Genomic DNA, 23,179 nt, shown 5'->3' on the forward strand with positions numbered 1-23,179 from the left:
TGTATGAGCTTTAATATATCAATTCCAAAAATACCAGGATTGCATTCAAAGGGAATGAACTTAGCTTCATGAGGTTGGTTTTCCCTGTTGGTTAATTTCTGTGCTATGGAAATTAGCAGTGAGACCTGTTGTACAGAGTAAAATAACTTGACAGAATGAAAAGAAAGAAAAAACAACCCTGCTGCTTTTAAGTTTAACAACATTCTTTTTTAGAGCCAGGTTTAGAAATGGAAGCAAGGAATCTAATTATTTGCAGAACATATATTTTTTTCAATTTTTTGCACGCACATTTTTGAAGTTAGCCTCATTAATGGATGCTTTGTGTAACTGTGAAGACTTTTTGTTAAGTCCATATTGATTTACATAAGGAAATAATTACAAAGTAAACTTCAGTTAAATAAATATTACTGAATTCCTACTCTCTGTACCATGGCGGGAAGTGCTGGGAACTCATACAAAGGATACAAATGAAACTCAGTCCAGTAGGAATACAGTCGTATAATTCGACTATTAGAAAATGACAAGGTAAGCACCCTAACAGGGGCTGGAGCAACATGATAGGGCAGCGCAGACAAACGTTTTCTGTAAAGGACAGATGGTAAATATTTCAGGCTTTGTGGGCCATGCAGTCTCAGTGGCAACTATAAACAATACACAAACGAGTGTGACTGTGTTTTCAGTAAAACTTTATTTATAGACACTGAAATTGGGATCTCCTGTATTTCATGTCTCATGAAGTATTTTTTCTTTTGATTTTTTTCAAGCATTTAAAAATGTGAAACTCATTTTTTAATTCATGGGCCATACAAAAATAAGTGGGGCTGGATTTAGGCTGTAGATTATTTAGGGCCAAAGATGATTTATTTAAATGGTTTTACTTGTGTCATTTAATATATTTCAGTAGATGTGACACTTTGGCAATGTGCCCATCTGTCCTACAGAATGCATTCCCAGGTGTGGCCTCATTTCTGCGTGTGTGTGTGTGTGTGTGTGTGTGTGAGATGTGGTGTGTCCGTGTGTGTGTGTGATGTGGTGTGTCCCCCGGTGTGTCTGGGTCCAGCAGAGTCCAGCCTGGTTGGGAGCGCCAGGGGCAGGTGTCAGCGCGCACGTGTGTGTGTGTGTGTGTGTGTGTGTGTGTGTGTGTGTGTGTGTGTGTGTGTGATGTGGTGTGTCCCCCGGTGTGTCACAGGTGTCAGCGCGCACGTGCCTGCGGCCGGAGGACCAAGTGTAAGCGCGGCCCGCGCCGGCAGGTACCGCGTCCCGCCTCCAGGGGGCGCCGCCGGAGGCGGCCTCCCGGGGCCGCAGTGCCCGCGTCCGCCGGCGATTTCCGGGGGCTGCCCGGCCGCTCTCCCGACGGTGCCGCGTCCGCAGCAGGTGAGGCTCTGGACGCGGGCCCGCGGGGGTCCCGTCCTGCCCGCTCCGCGCTAAGCGCCGAGGACTCGGGGTGTCGTCACCGCGCGGCGCGTTGCGTCCGGGACGAATGCGGGACCCGGGCGGAGGGCGTGGGGGGCGGGCCGCGGACGGGGGCGCCCGGCCGGAACGCGGGCTCCGCGCGGCGTGGAGCGGCCGCCACCGCCGTGTCGGGGAGGGCCGGGGTTAGGCCCCGCCTCCGGGCACAGCCCGCTGGTCTGCAGCGAAAAGCAGTGGCTCTCAGTTCATTTTCAGTTGAACGAGACTAGCACTTTTCAGAAATTCTATTTTTAATTATAGAGATTCTTGTTTGTGGGGAGACCAAGAGCTGCAAAAGAAGTCTAAAAACGTCTGGCATTTGGCACTTCCTGAGCTCACGTTCCGTAGGAGCCGTTAGTGCCCCATCGGAATGCTGGCAGAAGTTTCTCGTACCGCCCAGATGACAAAGTGTGGTTTGCTCGTTCACGCTGTTGGCGGAAGACAACAGTGCAGTGGCGCTCGAGACCCAAATAGGGCCACGGTTTTTTAAACACATCTTGACTCCAAGTCTACTTAATTACTATGGCACTGATAGGAAATGCTTGAGACTTTAAAAGCAGGTTATTCATTTTGCTAAATGTCCCAGGAAGAAGTCGTGTATTAAAAACTCAAGGGTATCTCTAAGTCAGCTGGATTGACCTGTATAAAGTGTAGGGCGCACACACGTCCTTATGTACTTTTTCCTATAATTGAAGAAGGTTCTCCCTGGCCTCATGCAATTTACTGAAATGCTAATATGAAGAGCTCCTGCGGTTTGCCCTCGTTTTCCCAAAATGCCTTGTTTTCCTGAAACGACTTCCAGGAGAAGGCAGAAGTTCCTGAATAAGCAGACTACCCTGGTACACAGCATTTGTATTTCAAAAGCTAAGTTTGCAAAGTAAAATCAATATCTGATTGGTGGAGTTTTTGTTTGTGGAGCTGAAGAATGAGCTTTATAAACAGTTGAGGAGAGCAAAGTACACTTTTATTTAGAGATAAAGTGAAGGGACAGAGCTCCCGGCTCACGCCAGGAGGGGACAAGAGAGTCCATAGTGGTGCGTTGTCTAGGGGGTCTTATAGGCAGTTGAGGATTTTTCGAGAACATGAAAAAACTTAGGGGTGGGGACTTGTTAAGTGGTCCCTGAATATTGAAAATTAACTTAACTGTAAGGAATTTCCTGCCTTGATTTCTCTCTGGGACAGCAGCGCCTTGGTCTGGGAGCATATCAAAAGGCTGCCTGCCCAGCCCCCAAGGTGGGCTGAGGTATTGTCTACTTGCTAAAGAATCTTGCTTCTTGAACTTCCTGGGTGTTAAAATGCAGTCTTATCTTTAAGATGGAATTCTCCCTGCCTTTTACCATGCCGTCTACAGCTGGGTCTGCAGCTAAGTTAGTTGCTCAGTTTGCAGAATCACCTCGTCAGATCTGAAGGAGGAAAGAGCACAGAGGCCTGGGCCTTTCAGCAGGCTGAAGTGAATCTTACACATGGTTACGAATGATTAGCATAATAAACCATGTGCTACTCTTCTTTATCTGGAGAACATTAACTGATTTCACTGAAGAATGATTCTAGAGCTTAATGTTTAACATAGAGTTTTAGTAGGGGGGTTTCCTTGCATGTAGTTACATTGCTCTGACTACAAATGTCTTGCCTTGCCCCCTCCGGAGACTTTCACTACTCCGACTACATCTACGGTCCCTGTCTCAAGGTGACCTTGCCACTGTTAACACGACCTAGAGAAGGTGGTTTTCACGCTGGCCTTAGAGAGCGGGGGCAGCGGGAAGTAGAACAGAATAGGGCTAAAAACCATTACTGTATAAGTTTTTTAATTATCTGTCATTTCCTCTTCTTTTTTAATTTAATAAGATCTCTTGAAAGTTCCAACCTGTGTCAGCTCTTCCACGCCGAGCCAGTGAAAGTCTTTGTACCGGGTCAGCCAGGGCCTTTGTGGGGGTAGGTAGGGCACCCCTGCTGGCGGGCATGGAGGTGAGCGCAGCAGTGTGCAGAGGGGCGAGTCCCAAGGAAAGGCGACCATAAGAGGACAAAATCAGGTGCCCTTAGCAGTCTTCTCTAGAACATTCTCTATCCAGGGGCAAACCTCAGCTATTAAGAGTTTTATTAAGAGAACATCATGTTTAGCAGGAATTCATTCTTTAATTGAACGTCTGTCTCTTGTCAGTGAAACTGCTCAGGACTTGTTTAGGTTGGGCCTGCCCTTGGAGCTGAGAGCCGGCTGGGCAGCGCTCACGCTGTGGATGTGTCATTATACCCGCCAGTGGTTTTACAGAAAAGACGGGTTACAAGGAGGCTCAAGGTTTGTGTGGCATTATAGGTAATAAACATGGTAAATTGCTAAAATGTGAAGAAAGATACAAGAAATACCCAGTGTGCATTTGGAGCACAGAGAGGTGAATTCTCACCTGAGGGCTTGCGGAGGCTCACCTTTGTGCTGGACCTGAGTGGAGGGTAGATTTTTTTATAAAAAGAGGTGTTGAATGGGGGCATTCCTGGTGGCAGACATCATGAGCAAAGATAAACTTAAAATGCAACTAGTCTGGATGGTTTGAAAAGCATTTAAATTTTATTTTCAGTTTTTTCCCGGTATTCATGTGTTAGTGACTGAACTGCATTTCAATAAAGAAAATAACTAGCAATAATACATCTCCCTTCTCCAGAACCTTTCTAAAGCAGCATAACTAACACTTCCCTTTCAATGAAGAAAAGCTGCTGGCTCTGGACTCTGGGTAAGGAGGGCTGGGGCAGGGGAAGGATGGCTGGCCATAGCTCTACTTCCTGATCAAGGTTGTGCGTTTTTAAAAAAATATTTTTACTATAGCAAACCTAAAACCAGAGGGAATAATATAATACATTTCATATACCCACCCAAGAGACTTTAAAGAAGTTTCTTTTTTGGCCATACCTGCTTCATCATTTGTTTTGTTGTTGAAGCAGTTTAAATTCTAGACATACCATTTTACTCCCAAATGGTGCAATATGCACCTCCAAAAAAGGGCATTTTCTTGATAACCATAATATCATTGTCACCCCTTAATCAAATTGACAGTAATTCCATGTTTTCTAGAACCCAGTGCAACAGTCAGATCTCCTTGATTGCCTCAAAAATGCACCCACTTTTACTGTTATTTTGTATGAAGTAGGAATCCAGACAAGGAGGAAACTTCCTGAAAAGGGTCAGATGCTAACTTTCCTAGGCTTTGCAGGCCAGGTGGTCTCAGTTGCTACTACTCAACTGCATTGTCCTGCAAAGGCAGCTATAAATGATATGTGACTTGTACACATCACATTCTGGCTTTCTTTGGCTTTTTGTGTAGTATGGTTTAGCTTGCTCCTCTATCCCCTGTATTTTCTGTAAACTGGAAATTAGATCTAAAGGCTTAGTTAGGTTCAGTTTCTTTCAGCAAGTATACTTCAGAGGTGGTTTGAAAATTTTTAATTACAAATTTAAGTATAAATTTATGACGTTAAAAGACTTGGAAACCCTCACCCAGGAAGCTCAGTATTCCTACAATAGGTGACTGAGAGTACTTTCTTTTTCTTTCTCATCTTATTTTCCTTACTTGAAGGGGAGGGTATAGCTACTATTTCTCAAGGTCAAGAACCTGGAGCCCCTCTGCTGCATTAGTGGGAACTTGCCTCTCCTTAAGGCATACCATAGCCCCTCGGGTAGGTGGGCTGCATTTTCCCCCAGCTGGAAATTTCTTCCCTTCCTGGGCTAAGTTGGCATCCAGCAGAGTATGGGTGCTGGGTTTTCGTTTATAAGCCCCTTATCTCGAACACTCAGCCTTCTTCACTCGCCTTCCTCTTTATCTCACTCCCCAGCAGGACTGAGAGCTGGGCCTTGGTCCATGGGCCTCGGGTCATGCGGCGAGGTGGGAGTACTTCTCCTCGTGTCCCATTGGGAGGGATTCTGAGGTCAGGAGCTTCTCAGACTCTCGGGCTTACTATGGTGCTGGATGCCAGGGACACACAGTTTTGAGGAGAAAAGCTTCCAGGTAAGAAATGTTTTCTCCTCTGTTCTAGAGCGGTTGCTTCCGAAGTCCAGAGCAGCGGAGGAAGTATGCTGCCCAATAGAGTCGGTTGGTCGGCCTTGTCTTCTTGTCATGTAAGGATAGCAGGGAAACTGCTCATGCCTGTACCTGTTTTTCCCGGCAACAGGCTGTTTGTTGGTCTTCTTACTGATTTGTAAGAATTCTTTATACATCGAGGATATTGTTGCTTTGTCATATATGTTACAATCTGTTTTCCCCATTTTTAAAAGTATGGTTACAGTACTTATGCTCTGCAGAAAATTTTAATTTTATATAGGCACAAAACATCATCTCCTTTTTCAGTTTCCTTGTTTTGTGTCGTACTTTGAAAGATCTTGCCCATTTCAAGATTATTTTTTTAAGAGTCTCTGTTAAAACAGGTAAGTGACCTTGTGATAAAAATTAGAAACATGTAATTCTGAGCAAGAACAGTATTGAAGGGAGCTCTTCCTACCAGGCAATGTAATACTGAGTTGATTAAATGTTGGTGTCAAGATTGGCCCTATGTTGCTAAGTGTGGAAGTCGGGTATTCAGGGCTCATTCTATCTACTTCTGTATATATTTGATTTCCCATAATTAAAAAAAAAAGAATAGCAGGGGGTAGAAAGCCACCTTTTTCCCATTCATTCATATACAGCTATTAATAGGCTGCTCTGTACTGAACACTGGGGGTGTTGTGCTAGTAAACACATGAGGTGCTGGGACTTCATTTCTCATGTATACGACGGTACCACTGTCATGGTTAAGAGACCAGCTCCCGTGTCACACTGCCTGACTTCAAATCGTGGCTCTGCTACTTACTAGCTGGGTGATTTTGAACTTTTTAATTTAAAAAATAAGGCATAATAATCATGTCTACCTGGGAGGGTTGTTGAAAGGATGGGAAGAGAAAACCCACTAAAACTCCTTTGTGTGGCACTTAGCATTTAGTAAAATGCTAATAAACATACACCCCAAACGAAAGTTACTGCACTCAAGCAGGGACTAAGGTAGGGAAGGTGTCGGTGCTCAGTGGGTGGATGGATGGGGGTCCTGAGCTTGTCTGGGCTGGTTGTGTGGAGTTGGGAGGACTTTTCAGAGGAAAAGACTTGAGTGGAGATGAGAGATGCAGACAGTCATGTCTTGGAATTGAATAAAAACGCCCTTCGTTGAACTGTGAGTGCGCGGGGGCAGCAGGGCAGGACAGGCGAAGGCCTGGGGCCAGGAGAATGTTTCCTGGGGCCCCCACAACAAATCGCTACCAACTTCATAGCTTAAAGTACCTCAGTTTATTATCTTACATTTCTTTAGGTGGGAAGTCCCACACAGGTCTTGCTGGGCTGAAATCAAGGCATCAGTGGGGCTGTGACCTCCCAGAGGCCCAAAGAGAGTCTGTTTTCTCGCCTTTCCCTGCTTCAGAGGCCTCCCACTTTCCTTGGCTCACTGGCCCCTCTCCACCCTGGAAGCTAGCAGCAGTGCACCCCCTCGGCCCTCCCACCATGATCCCAGCTCCCTCTGCCCTGAGTTGGGAGAGCTCTCCTTCTCAGGATTGTGTGCTGAGATTGGGCCCATTTGGATAATCCAGGATAATTTCTGCATTTTAGGCTCTTAACTTTAATTATATCTGTAAAGTCCCTTGTGCCATGCAAAGTAAAATGTTCATAGGTTCCAGGGACTAGGACACAGGTATCTTTGGGGGCCTTTATTTAATAACTTCTTCTGTAATGCAGAAGCCACGGCAGAATGAGGGCAGCTCTCCAGATGAGGGGTGGTGAGATGCATCCCTCCCAGGGGCTGACAATGCTCAGGGCTAGATCGCTGCCCTTCCCCGCTGAGGCCATGCATCTACTCCCGATTCCTGGGCCTCTCCTCCTTCAGCATTGGCAGGAGAGGCTTCTGAGTGACGGAGATACCGACTCCATATGTGAAATGTCCCCCATCCTTCAGAGCGCCACTGAACAGCTGTCAGAAACCTTTGATTCATTCGCACGCCCATAGATCACTCCTACCTCTGCCCCGTGATGAGGTTTTTGCTGCTCTTCTATTTTGAGTTTTCTCTGTTATTTTTGCCTGTGTCACTGTTTCTGCATATTAGCCTTAAACACTGCCAAATATTTGGTTTGGTTTGCTGTAAAGTTAGGTGCAAATTATCAAAGCCTAATAAAAACCATAAAGGGAATAATGTATCTTACAAATGAATAAAGAACAGTTAGGTGGTGTTCTTGATAGTGTTTGTGAAGACTGTCACTGTTTCTTTTCTCTGTTAGCATTTTACTATGAGCATTTCCAGCCATACTGGAAATATAATAAGCCCTCATGCACAGTAGCAGCGCCCGTGCACCGGCCTGGCTGGGCCGTGCTCGTTCACTGACCTTCTCCTTTTGTTTTTTGAGTTTGAATGTTTGCTTGCTTCTGGAGAATTTTGAAGCAAACGCCAGAAATCATGTCATTTCACCCCTAAATATTTTAGTATGAATTTTGTTTAAAAGATTAGTCTTTACATAACTATGCTCTTACTTAACAATGAACAAAATCCTTAATATCATCTAATACTGTATTCAAATGTCCCCAGTTGTCTACAAAAGTCTGTGCATTGGTTTATTCAAGACAAGCGCAAAAAAAAAAGCCCATTCATTGTATTTGGTTTATACAATTCCTAAGTCTTTTCTAATAATAACAATTGATGTTTACCAGGCATTAGCTTAATTCAGACATCTCGTATTCTTTTACCTTATATTTTTAACTCAGTTTTAGAGTAGTTGCATGCTCTCACACTTTCATTCACTCATTATTATTATTTTAATTTATATAAAGTAAAATTGACTTTATATACAATTTTTGTAGTGTAATTCTGTGAGTTCTAAATTCATTGGTTCGTGCATCATCACAGTCCTGATACAGAGCAGTTCCGTCACCAAAAAACTCAGAAGACAGAGCAAAACACGCGATTCCTCATCTTGCCCCGTGTAAGTCAAGACGTCCCCCTCCCCTGATCCCTGACAATCCCTGGTCTCCATCTTTATAAATGTTGCCTATTCCAGAATGTCACAAGAGTGAAAGTGTATGCGATGCAACCTTTGAGACTGGCTTCTTTCACTCAGATAGTGTCTCTGAGGTCCATCCATGTGTGTAGACTTTCTTGTTGCCAAGTAGTATTCCATCTTATGGACACGTCACAGGTTGTGTGCCCAGTCACTGTTGAAGGACATTTGGATTCTCTACAGTTTTTGGTGATTCTGAATAGAGCTGCTATGTACTTTTGTATATAGGTTTTTATGTGATCAAAAGTTTTCTTCTTGGTGGGGCAGATTCCCAGGAGTGGGATGACTGGGTCATATGTTGTCAGGCAGCTGCGTCTGGGAAGGTCTCTCCCTGTGCACCAGGTGAAACCTCAACCTGGACAGGGGAGGGTTCTTGACTCTGAATGAGAAAGAATTCTCCAGCAGGTCAGACAAGTGTAGGTAAGGAAGGAATTCATTAAAGCAAGAATAGTAGGGAATGGCAGCTGCTTTTGAGGCAGCTCAGAGCAAGGAGGAGCAGAGGGAGGAAAGGGAAGCTTGTTGAACTCCTGCTCGGCATAGGGCAGATCCCCTGCCAACTCCTAAAGCCAGGGTCACCTGACATCCAGTGTCTGCTTGCATCTGCATGGTGTGGGAACTAAGACCCCACCACCCCAGAATTTGGGGGAGCCACAGAGCACTGAATGGAGTGAGATTTTGTTCTGAGAACTTCTCAAAGGCAAAGAAAGGAGATTTTCAAGCAGGCTATTAAAGAGCGTAATCGAGAGCTGCAGTCCTGTCTGGGTCCCCCAGGCGATGGGAGCTTGCAAGCCCAAGTCAGAGACCTCTTGGTAGCCCTTCCCTACTTGTTGGAAGTAGGACAGTGACAGTAAAGACTTGGGCTTACGTTTAGAAAATTGAATGAAATAGCAGCATAACAAAGATACTTACCACTAGAAGAGCACAGAGACAAGATGCAGTAAGTTGAGCAGTAAGAAGTCTTTATTTAAGGCAAAAAGTACACACTCAAAGAAAGGGGAGTGTGGGCAACCTCAGAGAGGAGGTGCACTTAAGGGCTTGGGATTCTGTCTTTTAAGCTTTTTAGAAATGGGACAAAGGTGGGGGGCAGTGGGGTGATGTAGGTGTGACATATGGTCTCGTGATGTCTCTCTCCAGTGAGAGACATTATGTCACCATCCACAGTCAGTCCTCTAGAAAATTCTGTAGGATAAACTTAACACAAGGAATTTATTGATCCTGTTCATCTCCAAGAGGGTGGTTACCCTCTAGCACTGGGCCCATGTCATTTAGGGCTGCTCCCCTGCTTTAAGATAGGTTGCTGGCTGATTACCAAAGAATATGTCAGGAATCGTACCATATAACTCCCTGGTTTTTAAAATAGAATCTTAGCCTTAGGATGGAGGCCCTCCTGTTCTTACTATACTGTTTGTATCTTGGTATTTTTCATCATAGGCAGGAACAGTTCATCATAATGCTTGTTCCATGTCCCTGCCCCACCTCAATATGGTAATTGTATGTTTGACCTTAAAAAAAACTGCCAGACTGTTTCCCGGAATGGGCTGTACCCCACCATTTTGCATCGCATCTCTGCCAGCAGTGCATGAGAGTTCCAGTTGCTCCCTGTCCTTGTCAGCATGTGATACTATCAGGGTTTTTTATTTGAGCTGTTCTAATGGCTGGTTGTTTTTATTTTAAATGATCTGATTTCAGCTTTTTGAGTATTATAAAAAAATGTTTTTAATATTCTTGAATAAATTAGTGAATTAAATTCATTATATATACCTATTATAAAAATAAATATTTCTGGTTTTCTGCTGATATTCTACATTTAAATATAGTAAATATTCTACAGTGGAAGGTAATTAAATTAAAACGAGAGTGTTATATAGATAGGAGTCTTTCTGAAGTCTCACCAATTGACACATGTTATTTGGCAAAGGATTGCATAATAGTATCTGAATACACAGTGCATTTTTCAGTGACCCTGTCATTTATATGCATCTTGTGCATGTCTCCTTCCTGCTTTACCCTTAGTGGCCAATAGTGCCGTAACTGCTTTTGTCATCAGTTCCATGCTAGATTGATAGGTGAATAGTGAATTACATGAGAGCAAATGGATGTCTTTTACCTGTAGTGAGCACTGTTGTTTAAACATGGACTGGCCCTGTGTGTCTGGGGCAACAGTAAAAGCTTGCATTTGAATGCCTTTTTCCTTATTAAAGCATGCTGAGTCACAGAATACAACCATTTGAAATTTCTGTGTGTGAAATAAAGATCATGTGTCTCTCTCCGGATGGTTTAGGGACCATGGTCACTGGTCACTGTTGCTTGAAAGTGTGGAGTTGACTCTTGGGTTAATTACCAAAATGTCACAGCTACTGTTGTCCCTCATTCCTTGCATCAGATGAAATTGCGAAAGTCTCCAGCTGCACACAGTTCTTGCTGGGGGAGGCCCTGTCTTTAAATTCCTGTCTCACCCATTAGCTGCCTGGTTTGAGCGTCCAGCTGGCAGTATTACCATTTAAGACCAGTGGGAATTACCACCACCTGATTGGAAGAACGGCATCCATGTAGGTCTTGCTTTGTGCCTAGGGTTCTGCTTCTGAAAAGTTGCTAGAGGGTTAGACCTGTTGACAGCCTACCTTTGTAACAGGCACTTCAAAGAAAAACAGCCTGACAGAGAAAGAAAGATTGAAGACAAATTGCCAGATGGGCTTGAGGTTGTGGTCTGAAGCCTCACAGGCCACGCACTAGGAAAATTTGGTTCAAAATGTAAAGAAATAAGCAAAAAAAAAAAAAAAAAAACAATAAAGAAATGGTATGGGTTTCTGTGGTTAGGTCATTTTTGGCTTAAAACTAATATATTAATTAATGCTTATATCAGTTAGGATTGGAATACATAACAGAATAGTGGAGGATTAGTAAAGCTTTTACTTCCATTGGGCCTAAGTCTTTGTTTTGTTTAAAAAGTTATTATGGATGTTCTTTAAATGTTAGGCTTGTTATTAATAAAGTCTTATAAATGTGCTTATATATTTTGGGGGGCTGGAGAAAGGGATAATAGAAATATATTGGGGCCTTAAGTCCAGGGTTTTAGAATACCAGACTAACACACCTACTGCCCCCTGGTGGCAGCATATTAAACAGTGCCCTTCAGACGTGAGGCGTTCTAGGGAGGTTTCGTGTGTTGTACAAAAGGATTGTAGAGGGAACCAGGAGATGCTCATTCCAGCTATTCTTATAATTACTATCTGCAGGATCTTAGGTAAATCATTTATTTCGATTAAAGTCTAGATTTCACTTTCTTCAGCTTTAAAGTTTTTTCCATCTTAAAATTCTCCAATGGTAATAGCAAATACTATGTACCAAAAGATGTCAAGTTCCACTTTTTCCTTTAGCAGCTGAATCCTAACAAATCCCAAATATCTATTTAAGAAAGCAGTCTCCGGAGTACCTCCTGAAGCTTGATGCAGATTTGCTCTGGGCAGCAGACTCCATAGATCTGTCCATAGGACAGTCCACAATTTATCAGTATGATGACCCTGCAAGTTTATGAAAGCCTGTACAAGTTACATCATTTAAAAAATGATTTTCTTATTTTTAATTGTAGTTTTAGAAAAACACAAAGTTTACCATCTTACCCATTTGTGTTATATTCACATTGTTGTACAACAGATCTCCAGAATCATTTCATCCTGCAAAACTGAGTCTCTGTACCCATGAGCAGCAGCCCCCTATTTTCCGTCCCCTAGTTCCTTGCATTCAGCTTTCTGTCTCAATGAATTTGACTACTTTAGGTGTCATTTCCAGTATTTGTCTTTTTGTGACTGACTTATTTCTCTTAGAATAATGTCCCTAACACTTATCCATATTGTAGCATGTGACAGGTTGTCTTTCCTTTTTAAGGGTGAACATTATATGTAGATATGACATCTTGTTTATCTCTCAATGGACACTTGGGTTTCTTCTACCTCTCAGCTATTGTGAATAATGCTGTAGTGAACATGGGTGTGCATGGGTGTGCTGCACTGTTTTACTATACAGTGTTTATTAATACAGAGAAGGCTTATACAGTTTGTGTACAAAAGGTTAAACTTCACTATAAAGAACGCCATTCAACCATACTAAATAACTGGGATATGACTTTTTGTGTGTATGAGTAAGTTAAAAAGGAACTAACATTTATTGGGCACAAGCTATATGCCAGGCACTCACACATCTGTGATACAGTCTATTGTTTGTCCTTCTAGTCTGCGATTTACCCTTCTCTTAGAAGGGGGGGGTTAATGCTTATTAAAATCACCATGTGCCAGAATTTTTATTTATATTACTTCATATAATTTTCATACATCAGTGCTTGGGGTGGATATTATTATTCCCATCTTTTAAGTGATGTAACTGAAGTTCAGAGAAATGAAACACCTTGAACATGATCACGTAGCTACAAAGTAGCAGATTTTTACCTGACTATGAAGTGAAACACATGCAGTTCAAAAGTATGTGTTCTTCCATCTACGGTGGGTGTGCTTTCTTCTGCATCCAGGAGAGGAACATTGTCATTCCAGGAATAACACTATCCATCTATTATCTGAAGGGTATTAGAACAATATCAAGAAATTATGCTGCTGTAATAGTTTATAAATAGAAAAACTTCTGTAACATCTTTCTATTAAATAGCAGCCCTTTGGGTTTTCCTTGCAGAGAAACAGCACCAATTCAGATGAATTCACCTGAAATATATGAAGACTTGCCTCCTGGGTGATTTTGCAAAATAAGTCTCCCTAGGCCTTCGAAAAGAGTGGTTCTCACGTGCCAATCCCCCATTTCCGAAGTTAGCTTCCATTCCACTGTATTCCCCCTTTTTCCTTTCTTTGGGATTGGTGGAGAGCTGCAACCATTTTCACTGCTTTTTGCCTGTATCTCTTGAATGCTGTGGTGTTTGGGGCTGGGCTGGAGCTTTGATCTGCTCTCTGTGTAGTGTTTTCACACAGGTAAAGGGCTGTGAACTGTCTTTATAGGTGGTGGTGTTTTTGGAGACTCACCAAGCTCTGTGAAAGGGCCATTGCAACATATTCTCACACGTGGAATTTTTTAGAATAACAGAGAAGTGGTTATGTATCATCTGAGCAGCCATTTACACTTCTCTAAGAGTTCCTGCGCACTTAGGATGACTTACCTTGAGAATTTAAAAACCTAGAGATGGGTGAGGGTCAAGAATGCTTCCAGGGATTCATTTGAGGTCTTCAGTAACCCCCAAAGCAGGATGTTGGCCAGTATATATAAAAAGTGGAGAGACAGGCATTGTAGTTGCCACCAAATGTCCATTATCTCCTCCCTTAGTTACTGATCCCGTTTTATTCAGTGTGACCATGTGTCCCAAGTTTTGGTAAAGGAGAAGCAACAGGAATGTGTGAGACTTCTGGGGAGGCCCTTTGCAGAGGAAGGAAGCTGAGTCACTGGAAGTAGGGCTTCTCCTCCTCACCCCACCCTTCAGCGTTACTGCTCCCTTGGATGCAGACGCCAGGGCCAGTGCATCCTCTCTCACGAGGGGACCTGGGAGTGGAGGCTGCATGCGAGCAGTGACCCCGAGGAGCTTGTGTGCTGGACTGCAAGAGAAGCCTCCCTGGGACTTGCAAAGGAGTGTCCTCATGTGCCAGCCCCCCATTTCTGAGGGTGACTCCCAGTGCATTGTATTTTCCCTTTTTCCTTTCTCCCTTTCCCGGGGCTTGATGGAGAGTTGGAATCATTTTCACGGGGTGAAGGGCAGGATCCCTTCTGCCCATGAGGGAGGGTTTTACAGGGAGTTGATGTTGGAAGTTTAGAAACCTTGAGGCAGGAGTAGGATTTTGCCAGGCAGCATATTGAGGGTGAAGAGGAAAGGGCTTAAAGGCAGCGGCAACCTTGTGAGCAAAACGGGGGACAGATGACACCTCCACAGAACAGTGAAAGGCACAGCCTAGATGTGGCAGGGGGGTGGAGGTGGGTGCCGATTGCCCTTCTGAATGTATCTTTAGACATGGGTGGGTGAGAATCAGAGGGCTGCTTGGCCAAGTGGCCCCGGCTCCAGGGCGCCCAGGCTGCAGTCAGGGTGCAGGCTAGAGCTGTGGTTCTCCAGGCTGACTTGGGCGGGAGCTGAGCGCCCTCACAGGGCGCCCAGCAGGTCTTGGGTCTTTTGTGGCCCTAGCCAGAGACCTCAGCTCCTCTCCAGGTAGATGTCTCAGAGGGGCCCACACCCCAACAGCGGTGTCCCTGAGCGCGAGGGGCCTCGGCGGGGCACTGAAGAGTCCCCAGGTGGAAGCACCGCCTTCTGATACCCTGACCCCTTTCGTAACATCCTGTCACTTCCTCTGTATTCCATGGATTTGAAGCAAGTCACTAAACCTGGTCTTTGTACGAGAGGCAGGAATCACACCAGGACCCGAATGTGGGGCAGAACTGCTGGGACCACTGGGAGGCTGCCCACAGGGCCCCGTGGCAGTGGGAGGGGTGTGGTCCTTGGGGAGGGTGGCCTAGAGGCCCTCGGCCCATCTGGGATGTGGTCATCTAGGATATAGCAAAGTGGGGAACAAGGAGAGGCTTAGTCATCAATGCAGAAAGCTGCCCGGGAGCATCAGGGCAGGGGGAGGGAGGGCCTAGGGCACCAGGAGGTTCAGATGCCTACCAGGCGGCACACTGGGCCCAGCCACGGCAGGCGTCACCTTCAGCATCTCTGAAGAAATGCGTACCATTTAAAGCCCACCACTGCTTTCTCACTCCTGGACTTCAGTGGTGTGGAGAAAATGGAAATTTCTGACCAGGATTCTGGTCTGGCCTTAATAGCACCCATTGTATAGGGCAAACAAGAGCCTGTTTGCACATCTCTGAGATGTTTACCAACAACAGAGGGGCTGGTCAGGCACAGGAGTACCGGCCCAGGAGAGGGGTGGAGAGCAGACACCCATTCTGTCCTCAGTTCCTGGTACGTGATTGGTCAGGCCTCCTCCGGTCACCACAGAGGCCCACCTACAGGCTTCCTTCCAGTGCTAGAGGCAGGGAAGTAGAGGGCCAGGAGAGTGGGGAGACAGCAGTGTGCCCGTGGGTGCAGAGAGCTTGGAGAGCGGAGAAGGGAAGGCTGGAGGGAACGGGGGCCGGCAGAGGGTAGCCGCGGATCCCGGGTGCTGGGGGTGGTTAGGCCCGTGCTGGGAAGCAGAGGGGGCAGCACCGCAGAACCAGCTGCCTGTGACCCCGGTGAGAATGAGTGTGGTGTGAGCCCCTTTCAGAACCCCCAGCTCTTTGCCTTTGCCTTTATTTGGTCTGTGCAAATTTATTGGGAACTTGCCCCAGGTGGGAACCCCTCCTCCTGGAGCAACAAGTCATCAGAAACCAGTCTCTGCAGAGAGGGTCTTGCAGGCTCCCTCAGCTGCTGGAGAACAGGTGAGAGCTACTGGGCAGTTACCTTGTTTTAAACCACCTTTTTCAAGTTGTGAAATTTGGGCGCTGTAATTTTTTCAGTTCATCTTACAAGTACTACTCTGCCTAGACTGTCAGTAGCTGAATGTGCAAATGCTAGTTGTTCAGGTTGTCACGTGGACTTTTCAGGTCTAATCCCTCTTGCAAGTCACCACTGAGATCTTCAGTCATGTCTGAAGGATTGTGACTTTCCTTCCTGAAATCTCCCCCTTTTTTTTTTTGAAATCTGACCTGAAGACAAATTAAGGAATGATGTTTTCACAGAGATTGGGGATTTTTAATTTCAGGTATGTCATTAGTAAACTAATCCAGTCATACTTAACTGTGACTTTGGAGAATAGACACACACGTGCAGTGGGGGCACAGGTCACAGGATAGAAGAGGCGGAGGTAGACAGGCCATCACTTTTGAGATATTTGGAGAAAAAGTACTTCAGGTTTATTTCACTCCAGTCTCTTCCTTGCATCATTGGTTCAAAATTAAAAACAAACATAAAAACCATTCTTGAAACCTGTGTGATTCCTGGGAATGCAGCCACCTGGGGGTGTGTTGAAACACACTTCCGGAAAGTGTGAGTGAGGCTTCTGGGCCCCCCTCCCCCATGAGGGCCTGGCTGCTGCGGCTTTGGCCACAACCAGCACAGAGCACGCGCAGTCCTGTACTGTGTTAAGCTGGTGACACCAGGTGTTGAAAGTAAAAAATGTAATTTTTTCCACATTTTTTAGATGGTTTTTATTGTTGTTTAATATTTGTAGCCAACCTTGAATCATAAAAACATAACGCTCTTAGAAAATTTGTATTCAGGAATATTGTTTAGGAACCGGTCTCAGAGTCACCGTCACTGAAATCTGCCTCCCACTCTGTCACTCTGTGTGTTCTTAAAATGTGATGCGCACTTGATGAAAGCAAAGCAGATCAGAAAAGTGAAAATCATAAAGCGGATGGACTTCGCTCCCAGGAACACACCCACGTGACCAGCCCCAGGTCAGGTGGCGCGTGGCCTTGCCCTGCCAGGGGTAACCACTGCCCTGACTTCGAGCGGCAGATTAGTTCGGCTCTTCTTCACGTTCGCATGAGCACAGCCATAGAGGATGTGCTGTTTCCGCCTACTTCGTCCACTCCGCGCTGCTGGCGAGCTTCGTCCGTGCTGTGCCGTGCTGTCGTCACTTGTTCTCACTGCTCTAGAGTTTCCTGCCGTGTATCACAGTGTACTTAGTTCACTGTTGATGGGCATTTGGGCAGTATCTAGTTCTGGACTCTTACAAATGGTGCTGACCAGAATATTCTTATATGTGTCTTTTTGGTGAACCTGTGTCCACGTTTCTGTGGAACATCTGCCTGGAGTGGAGTGGCTCGTCCCTGGTATGCACAGGCCTGGCATTCATATCCTCGGCCAGTGGGCTTCCACTCAGGTTGCACAAGATGATTGTTTAAAGTACAGCTCTTACTACGTCACCTTGGAGGCCTGCTGCCCTTAATCACCCCATCAGCTGGAGCTGAAATCGAGTTCCCAGTGCCCTGGGCCCAGCTTCCCTTCTGCACCTTCCCCCATCGTCCTGGCCTCACCCTCATGCCCTAGCCCCTGGGCATGCCCAGGCTGTCCCCTCTGCTCGCACTACCCTCTTCTCCCCTAGCCATCCCCTGACCAATGCTTGGCTATCTCCTGTTTCTTCTCAAAGATTCTGCTGTTCAGATAGTTCCCTCTTTTGGGACACATCATGCCCTGCAACCCCGTGCATGTCTCATTGGTCTTCCCACAGAGCATCTTATAATCGCCTCTGAAAGCATCTGTCTCTCCTGTTAGACCTCAACTCCTTCAGAGCAAGGACTGTAGTCTTGTTCATCCTCTTGTCTCTGGCTCTTGGCATGATGCCTGCCCATAGCAGATGCTAAAATAATACTGAATGAGTGAATGAGTAAATGAATGAAGGACCTTTCAGCTAGCCTGGAAGTACTGAATCCTTGGCAGTGACAGTACCAGAAACTCAGTGGCTGGTGACTCACTCCTCGCCTTACAGAAACTTTAAATCTGGTTTTGGTCTTTAAAGTTGAAAAGAGTAGGGCTTAAAGCACAGCCCCTTCCCCCCCACTCAGTTGTGACAGGTGGAGAACAACAGAATGTATCAAGTTGTATTATACAATGGTAATTTGCTATGAAAACCAGCAAGGGCTTCAGTATTTTCCACCACCAAGAACCTCCTGTGCTCTCCCCTAGTTGTGTATGATGGGGGAAGGTGCCTGGATTTTGGATTAAGCCTTGACTTTAAGTCCAGGCCAGTCCACTTAATAACTGTGCTCTATTTCTAGCTGAATAACTCTTCTGAGTCTTGCTTGGTTTCCCATGTGTGAAACTGGACAGGAACCGTCCCTGCAGGGCTGCCGGAGGACTGGAGAGAATGTATCAGTCCCCGAGATCAGACAGCCTCCAGGTAACAAACGTTCCTCTTCTAACAAACTGGGCTCAAGCCGGTTTCCGGTGTGTCTTCCTGAAGGGTCTGGGTGGGGTCGGGTTGCATTCACAGCTCTGCCTGCAGGTGAGAAGAGAAGGGGTGGGTCTGCAGCTGGACCGGAGAGCAGGCAGGGACAACAGCCCCGAGAGAGCTGCGAGGCCAGGGCCCGTGGCCCCAGGGCCGGCTCCTGTGCCCCCAGAGAGGCCCTGCCTCGGGGCACTGCTCCTTCCCTTCCTGGGTGCTGGCCCCTGCGCAGGCGTGGCCTGCCTGGGCTGCGTTGGTCTTGCCCCCTCCCTGAGACGGGACCAGCTCCCTGCAAAACTGCCTTTATTCCAAGATGGGGGCAGCAGGAGGGGAGAAAGAAATTCCTTGACCCCAAAATAATTGAAATCATTGTTATATTAAAATAATGCCAAGTTTGCATGAATTTTGAAGGGTCGGCTCTTTTGGGTGACAGTGGCCCCGCAGGCCCTTCCCCCCTCCCTGGGCAGGCTCCGGAGCGTGGAGAGGAGCCAGTTTCTGGAACCGGTCTTCTTCCTCTCCCACTGCCTCTGCACCAGAGGGTCCCACTGGATGCAGGGCCTGGGGGTCGTGTTTCTGGGGGGGGTCCATTCCAAGGACCAGTAAGGAACTACATTGCTTTAAGGGGTTCCAACTAGGACTTCTGGTTAACCCTTAATTAATTTGTGGTTTGTGAAACATGGCCCTCTGAGGGAAAATTGCCTTTTTCTCTTCTTTGGGAAACTCCTGAGGTCCTGCTCTCCCAGGAGTGGACCGCGTGTTTTAAAAGCCAAGCATAGACCAAGTTGTGCTTAATTTTAGTAAAATGTAAGGTCCTGGGATCCACGCCCAAAACTAGAGAGGCCCGCACGTTGTGAATCCTGAGGAGGAACGGTGTGTTTGGCCTCCAAGCCCCAGCTTCCGTCAGCTGGTCCTAAGTAATGTAGCTTTCAAAGTTTTGTTTTGTTTTCTTTTCTTTTTGGTTGGAGGTATCGTGTATTAAAGGGCTGGACTCAGGTCAGCGCAGCCAGTTCCTCAGAGCCCCAGTCACTCGAACACAACATATTTTTTCAGAGTTTTGGACTCAGAATTCTAGCTGCTCTCAGCGAGCAGTGACCAGCTGTGCGTTGAGGACCCACAGGAACGTGAATAACTGGACCCACTTAAGTGAGGCGCCGAAGAGCATGCTCAGCACACAGCCTTCCTTCCCCCGCTGCTCCTCGCTTGCTGTAATTCAGTCTTAACCTTTCTCCGTTTCAACTGCGTTTAACTGAGGGTGATTAGAGAAGCTCGGAAGGGTTCTGAATGGGGACGGGTAATTAATCAAAACTCCATCAGGCTTAGTTTTGCGTTCAGTGCCTTTATTTTTTAAAGGCTTGTTTATTATTAAACCATGCTGTGTGTGTGCACTGGGGTGATCTTTTGGTGCACGAACGGAGGCAGTGAGCTTTCCTTGGTTTGTATTCCTCCTCCTAACTACCTCTAGGCAGCCAACATCTTCTTAGAGACTTTAAACTAGTTTTTAAAATTTTGGCAAAAAGGTAATTCTGAAAGTAAATCTGTTAGAGCTACCAAAAGAACTGAGTCCTGGACCTGAGAGCTCTCTGGAAGTGGGGTTTGGGTCATTCCTGACTTGCTCTGGGCTGGCGGCGCCAAGCACCAGGGGCACTGGGTTAGGAGCGAGGTCCTGGTGGGCACTAGACTGACGGGTGGCAGGGCACTGTGCGGGTGGTTTCTGAGTAGCGCTCAGGTTCCTTCCGTAATGTAGGTCCTGCTCCAGGCTTTCACGTTTGACATGTTGCCGCCGTGGTTGGTGGCCCTCTTGCAGAGCCTTCTTGCTAAGGCAGTCTGTTGAGTTGTATGGGAGGGCCCCAGGACTCCTGCGTCTCCCACCGCCTTGTGCTGTGGCCTTGGCCCACCTGCCGGGGTGGGACAAAGCCCTCTGACATTTGGCAGGGGCTTCGCTTTGACCTCCCTGACCTCCTCCCTCTTGGCACTCTGCCCGGTGCTGCTTCCGGGAGACTTGGGCCTCCAAAGCTATGACATATTTTATTAGAGGGAGGGGGCATGGGCCCAGGACTAACCAGGGGCCTCCCCTGCATTTGTAGTTATTTTATTTATTCACTTTTGGCTAGGCGTGACTTCTGAACTGGTTCTCTTAAGAGATTTTTAAGCAGATACATTATCTTTCTGGAATATTTTGTTAGCAAACCACCTAAAAGGGGAATAGCTTTGTGAGATATCTTGCAATTGTTTTTCTGATATTTCCAACATAAATTTAAGTTTAATTCCCAAAGTCCCCATTTCTCAGCCAAGAAAGCAAAAACAAGTCAACTAAAAACCATTTTAAATTAATATATCCTTAAAATGTTTCTGAAAAACAGAATCTTGTATCTAGTGCATTAGTGGATAATCATCCCCTTTCCCTCCGTTGTGTTCGGTGTACATGGCTGGCTGACACGGTGAGGTTCCCCAAGGAAGGAAAGATGGACAGGGTTCCTTGGTGTTCATCTCTCTCAGAATACCACTGCCCTCTTCTCGTGGTCAAGGCCAAGGGCTGCTTGGTACGGAGCACGGCCTCTCCCAGCTGACGCAGTCATAGACGTAAACACGTCACCTTGTCCTCACTCCGCGTCTCACCGAACCCCCCATGTCACGGATCCACGGGGATTCTGTGCTCCTGGGGCACAGAGAGTCCCGGACGCTAGGGGGGCTGCGGGGCCCTCCTCCGCTCCTGAGGATGTTCTGGGGTCCCATCAGACTTCACTTACACAAGTTACAAAGTGAGTTACTAAGAACTCCGGGATGGCAGCAGCTTAAGTGCAGACTCCTGGCGCAGGCCCAGCGGGCGCGCCTGTGGGCACTTTACCCGTGAAGGTGTAAGCGGAGCGGCCGAGCCCCTGGCTGCCTGGGGCCAGCGGGTGTCCTGTCCTGCAGGACGGGAGGCAGGAGGCGCTGAGAGGAGGGACTCCTCCCGGGGAGGGTAGGGGCCTTCGTCGGGCAGGGAGGAGGTGAAGGCAGGACCCCCTGCTCTGCCACCCTCAGCCGGGCCGCCATGTGAGTCACTTCATCTCCGCCGTGTGGACTGGGGAAAGCTGGGCAAGGGGGGATCTCCTTGTGCTGCTCGGAGCATCGACCTGAGAACTAAGTGCGGCACTTGCGTGGGGTCGGGCACAGTACACGCCCTCGCTCCGTGGTGGCTGGATGGCTCGCACTGTCCTCCCAAGGCCGCAGGTGGGCCTTGTGGGGACTCTGCCCCTTTGGTCTGGGCAGCAGCCCCTACCCCACCCCACCCCCAGTGTGCCCACCACCTGGGCAGCATCTGGCCCCGCAGGGGTTCGGGCCTCTGCTGAGCTTTCTGTGCCTCCTGCCGTGAGCCGGGGCACACAGCCCCCGGCCCAGCCGCCCTGGCAGTTCGCCATCCTGCCTGCTTCCACAGAGCCCTTTCACGGTGGGCCTGGGTGGGGTGGGATGACCACGTGTCCTCGCCGGTCACTGTGCTTTAAAGATGGCATCAGGAAAACTGCTGGCCTGGCCAGAGAGTGCAAGCTCAGGACTGGGCACTCAGGCAGCACTCAGAGGGCCCTGTGTGGCATCGGGCCTGTAAAGTGCCTGTTTGTTTTCACGGACCCATGAGGGGTTGGAGCTTGAGGGGAGGCAGACCCTCTCTCGGGGACTTCACCGGCCGCCTGCCTGGCCTGGAAAGGGTCTTTGCCACGACCGTCTCCAGGGTATGAGCAGGGGGCCAGGCAGGAAGCCGCCGTGGCTGCTGCAGGCAGCCAGGGGTGGGGGCATCAAAGCGCCCGCAGGATGCGCCGGAGCCGCCCTGGGGCCGCAGGGGAGAGGACGGGGCCTCGACGGCCTCCCGCTCACAGGCCAAGCTCTGGGTTAAAGGTCAGGGCATTTTGTTTTTTCACCTGTTTCCTATGGTTCTGAGAAACTTCTGAAGAATTAATGTGTAACTCTATCAGACAGGGAGGCATTTTCTCAAGGGAAAATAACGCCACAGGACGAAGGGCAGAAGCAGCCCTGGCTGAGACGCCAGGCCTCTGCGGGCCGGGAAGGGGGCCCTCTGGGGGCAGACGGGCCTCTTCCCGCCGCCCCGGCCCAGCCCGGCGGCAGAGGGTGCCCTCCGGCAAGTGAGGACCGAGAAGCGGGAGCTGCCCCGCAGTTCCCCGGGGCGCGTGCCTGCAGTTCTGGGACAGGTGAGTGGGGAGGGGAGGGGCTGCCCCTGGGAGCCTCAGTTCCCATGACCCTCCAGCCATCTCACCTGTCTTCCCAACAGTCTGAACTTGACAGCAGGCGGGAAGTGTTGTTGCCGGCAGTGACTTATCACTCAGAACACACAGTCTGAAGTGATAACGTCCAGATGACTAACATTTCCTCATACCATGAAATTTTAATCCATGCAGGATGAATATTTCCTGAAGGCATCTTTATATAAATGTTGTTTCCGTGTTAGAGGCTGGTGTCCACTTAAGTCCTTTAAGCAGAGTTGAATATTAGCCCTTGTGTGGCTCACCTGGTGTGTTTCTAAATATGATCTCGGCATGTGCAGTAGTTTTAATTTGTAAACTAGCATAATAAACTCTTAAAGTCTGCTTTTTACAATCTTACCACCAGGTGGCTAAGAAAAAATCAAGCAGGAAAAATCCAACAGTTAAGCAAAGGATCCATAATCACTTTCAATTTCTGCTTCAGCAATGAAATATGAAACAATAGATGGACTGTGTTTAAAGAAAGAGAACTGCTGAGTGACAGGTATTTTAAGCAGCACCAGGCCAGATCGACATTTCCATCCGT

The 23,179-nt window shown here is 47.4% G+C and overlaps 1 protein-coding gene across 6 annotated transcripts in view; it reads left to right on the forward strand.

The window, feature by feature from the left end:
- The first annotated feature begins 1,266 nt into the window (after positions 1-1,266).
- Positions 1,267-23,179, forward strand: part of GGACT (gamma-glutamylamine cyclotransferase) — a 33,226-nt gene continuing 11,313 nt past the window's right edge. The window contains exons 1-3 of one of the 6 annotated variants that reach the window (XM_073212400.1): positions 1,275-1,374; positions 5,269-5,361; positions 5,470-5,551. The gene's annotated coding sequence lies outside the window, so the exon portion shown is untranslated. Of the gene's footprint in view, positions 1,375-5,268; positions 5,442-5,469; positions 5,552-22,366; positions 22,582-23,179 lie in introns of those variants that run through there. The other 5 variants (XM_037024806.2, XM_037024805.2, XM_037024807.2 and 2 more) reach the window with 5 other exon arrangements.

The sequence above is a fragment of the Manis javanica genome, chromosome 9, assembly GCF_040802235.1.
Source record: "Manis javanica isolate MJ-LG chromosome 9, MJ_LKY, whole genome shotgun sequence".
In the NCBI taxonomy this organism is placed as follows: Eukaryota; Metazoa; Chordata; class Mammalia; order Pholidota; family Manidae; genus Manis; species Manis javanica.